This window comes from Sinocyclocheilus anshuiensis, unplaced genomic scaffold (assembly GCF_001515605.1).
Source record: "Sinocyclocheilus anshuiensis isolate Anshui unplaced genomic scaffold, SAMN03320099.WGS_v1.1 scaffold1045, whole genome shotgun sequence".
Lineage (NCBI taxonomy): Eukaryota > Metazoa > Chordata > Actinopteri > Cypriniformes > Cyprinidae > Sinocyclocheilus > Sinocyclocheilus anshuiensis.
This window is the reverse complement of record NW_015555799.1, coordinates 561,699-566,280: the sequence shown is the minus strand read 5'-3', so window position 1 is coordinate 566,280 and position 4,582 is coordinate 561,699.

Sequence of the window (4,582 nt, the reverse complement as noted above, 5' to 3'; positions counted from 1 at the left end):
CATCAAATAGTATATATATATATATATATATATATATATATATATATACATACAGTATATAGGACAGGACAGAGTTTGGGTCACACCAATTATTTTAAGGGTGAGTTTTTTTTTTACATAAATGAGTTGTAACATATCATATACCGATCTACATTAGTTCAGTCTTTCTAAAATGTTTGTATTTTCCTTTCAGTAACTGAATCTTTCCTCTGTGTATTTTCTCAAGACAATAATCGCATTAAAGCCAGCTACCTCAAAAGAGGACAGCAATATTAATGTCATGAGCTTCAGATTCATGATTTGTGGGGACTGAGTTGCTAATCTTCAAAAACAGCCAGATTTCTGAATGAACGGCAGTGTGTTTCTGAGGAAGCGGCTGAGGCGCCTCATGTTCTTTGATGTGAGGTTCAAAGGCTCGTCTCCAGAGACTCAGAAGGGCAGACGACACGTCGCATGTTCACTGACTCGCATCAAACAGCAGCAAAACCTTCAGCTCGTCTCCTAATAGAGCGAGAGACGGGTCCAGAGATCACACAAGACCAGGTGCTATTTACATCAGTCAAAAAACACTGGGTGTTTTTATTTTAAACATGATTGGAGATCAGACCATAAGCAAACATTAGCCGCTTTTTCTTAGGATGTTATAATTCCTGAGATTGTTCTACCTGCAGATGTAATGCATGTTCAATCTGAGTGCATGGATTATTGTCATGTTTGGGAAAGCCATTCAGTTTGTTTAATGTGCCGTGGTCCACTCTGTTGATCTAGACGTCCTCTAGATCGTGTGTGTACCTCAAAAGAGGACAGCAATATTAATGTCATGAGCTTCAGATTCATGATTTGTGGGGACTGAGTTGCTAATCTTCAAAAACAGCCAGATTTCTGAATGAACGGCAGTGTGTTTCTGAGGAAGCGGCTGAGGCGCCTCATGTTCTTTGATGTGAGGTTCAAAGGCTCGTCTCCAGAGACTCAGAAGGGCAGACGACACGTCGCATGTTCACTGACTCGCATCAAACAGCAGCAAAACCTTCAGCTCGTCTCCTAATAGAGCGAGAGACGGGTCCAGAGATCACACAAGACCAGGTGCTATTTACATCAGTCAAAAAACACTGGGTGTTTTTATTTTAAACATGATTGGAGATCAGACCATAAGCAAACATTAGCCGCTTTTTCTTAGGATGTTATAATTCCTGAGATTGTTCTACCTGCAGATGTAATGCATGTTCAATCTGAGTGCATGGATTATTGTCATGTTTGGGAAAGCCATTCAGTTTGTTTTATGTGCCGTGGTCCGCTCTGTTGATCTAGACGTCCTCTAGATCGTGTGTGTCACACACACACACACACACACACACAGATCTAAGAAGGCCCTCCCTCTTTTGTTCCATAACATATACACAAGCTTTTTATGTAATGAAATTACAAGGACTCGTGTGTCCCATCTTGTCTTATAGAGTTATGGGGACATTTTACATAAAATTCATATTGTGCAGCATGCATGTGTGCATATGCATGTCCAGCTGCATTAGAGGAATGAGTAGAGGCCGGCACAATAAATACATGAATATTAAAATAAGAACTAAGTGCTGATTTGCTGGGCAGATGTGGTCTCACATCAAACACGTGCACTACTGAACAATTGTGAACAAAAGAATAAGCAGTCCACAAAACTGATGATTATCTCAATCTAAATGCACATTTACTGTGATGTCATTTTCTTAAATAAACGATTGTACGAATCATATTCCCGCAGACCTAGGCATCAAATCAAATTTTTGAAAGATTTTCCTCAAAATCAAAATTGTAATCACTGATTGATTGCAGCGCTGATTAACAATATGTCAAGAGTGTGAGTGTTAAAGCATGGCTTCATGAGAAATGACTGGAAACAAAACAATCAAAATCAAAATCAGTTACATTTCTAGAGAGATGGTATTTTTGATCTCTGCACACTTGTTGAGGATGAAGGTTGTTTTGCAGCAGATCTCAGGGGTCAGAGGTCAGTGACATGCTGCTGATCTTACGGACACACTTGCGCCAATATGCGCCGGTTGGATTTCAACAAGCAAATCTGCTATTTCAAGACACTGGATTATGCATTTCTTTTATTAATGTGGAGCTGCGGGTTAAGAGGTCAGCTGACCAGATTATGAGGAAGCGACTTAAATGTCACCCGGAGTTATAATAAAATATCAAGATGACGGGGGTAGAATTATGACGCTAAAACATAAAAAAGGTAGAAGCAAGTCTGTTGGGAAGCAGTAATGTGCTTCAGTCCAACAAACACACAATCACTGCTAAAGACGCGTCTGCGCACACATTATCTGAAGTACACTGTAAAAATTAGTTTTCAAAGTGGCAACAATTATTGGAGTACGTTTTACTAGAAAATACTATTTCAATTATTCAAAAATGTCATGTTTAATTCATTATATTATGTAAATTATATTATTAAATTATTTTGGTAAAATATTTTCTTTTTGAATTTGCATCTGCAGTATACATTGTGGTAACCTCTGCAATTGTTACCTTAAAGAGCTATTTTTACCTTATTTAACCCATAAATTGTTGTTTAGTTGGTATAATATAATGTATTTCGGTGGATTCAGTGATATAAAATGATTTTAACAAAACCAGTTCATTTGCATGTTACAAGAAAATACTATTTCATTCTTCCTACTTCCAGATTTCACATTTAATTCAATGTGTTACAAGTGTTTGTTTTTTTTTGGGTAATAGTTTGTGAAATTTACTAGCAATTTCTGAGTGGAACCTTTGTTTCTACGCCTTTTTTTGGTTGCTAGAGTGAAACTAAAAAAGTCAAAAAAAAATTAAAACATATTTTAGTTAATTGAAATAAAGCTGAATATTAGATTTAATTAGTTAAAGTACTAAAATTACTAACTGGAAAACAATTAAAACAAACTATTTAGAAATATATTCAAAAACTAATTAAAATGGCAAATGCACATAATATTACTAAAAATAAATGAAAATTAAAATGTAAAGTGAAAATATAAAAAAAAAAAAACCTTGTTCAAAATATTAATAAACACTATAGTAATATATAAATAATACTAAAATATAAAATGACCAAAGCACATAAAATTAATAAAGAAATAAGCTAAAATTAAAATGTAAAGTAAAAAATAAAATAAAAGCAAAATATTAATAAATACTACAGTATATAAATAACACTAACATATAAAAATTACAAAAGCACATGACACAATTACTAAAAAAACACAAAAAAAAATAAATAAAAGCTAATACTAATATAAACTATAATAGTAAATAATTAATACAAAAATAATATTAATAACAAAATCCTAAGGTTTTCATATCATTCCTACATGCAGGTACAGTTTCCTACATATTTCTTCAAAATAAAGTGCTCATGTAATTTTAGACAGAGCGATTTTAAGCAAAACGGACTCAGAGACAGGGTTAAAATGACCTTGCTTGAAACAACAACAGTCAGCCTTAATGTGCTGCATTACAAGATATGTTATAAAGCATTTTTATGAGGCGGCAGTAAAAGTAGTGGTAGCGGCCACACACACACACACACACACACACACACACACACCAGCGCGACTACATCTGAAGGCCGTATCTGTAAACAGGTCAGTAACCACTGATAGAGAGGTTACTGTCATCTGACTCATATTCTGGGTTCACCTTGGCTCTCAAACAGCTTCAGCTTCCTCTTATAAATCTGTACTATTCACAATATGAAGTGTGGCCTGCATGCATGTGTTCTGATATGAATCTGAGATGATCCTGATAGAAAGACTGTCTGTTGCCCTCTAATGGAGACACAAATAAATGCACTTCATCCACTAGAACTTTCAGAGTGATGTTCCCTCAGTGCAAAACTCACCAGCATGTTGCGCAGGCTGTTACTAGTGATTTGTAGTGCATTGGTCATAATCTTTCATTCATCTCATTCTGTCCTGCATCTTCTCCTCTGTTCTCCCATGGTCTCGTGGTGGGCTCTGACAGCTTTCCTGCCTCCTTATTTCACTCTATAGATGTTAGGCCGGGACTTATTGATCACATCATAAATTACCCATGAGTCACTGCTCCACTTTGCCGCGTGCAAGAGGCTGGAAAGGCAGGAAAATAAGAGACTTTCTGTAAGGCTCCTTCAAATTGTTAATTAAATTCAAATCAATTGCCCAGCATCTATCCACCGACCAAATCAATGAGGCCGAGACTGCCAGGAGTTTCATACATGCGACACAACAGCACAACCAGGGCTGTTTCTAACTATTTTGACGCCCTGGGCGAAATCCCTATTTGCACGCCCCCCCTCCTCAAGATCATTGAAGATCACACAAAATAACATAAAACTGATTACGTAAACACTCAAATCTTAAAATACACTTCCAAATTATATTTGTGTCCAGTGTTGGGGAAAGTTACTTTTAAAAGTAATGCATTACAATATTGCGTTACTCCATAAAAAAAGTAACTAATTACGTTACTTCGTTACTTTTTATGGAAAGTAATGCGTTGCGTTACTTTTGCGTTACTTTTCAAATCTGGACAAAAAAGCCTTTTCACACCAAAAGTGAAA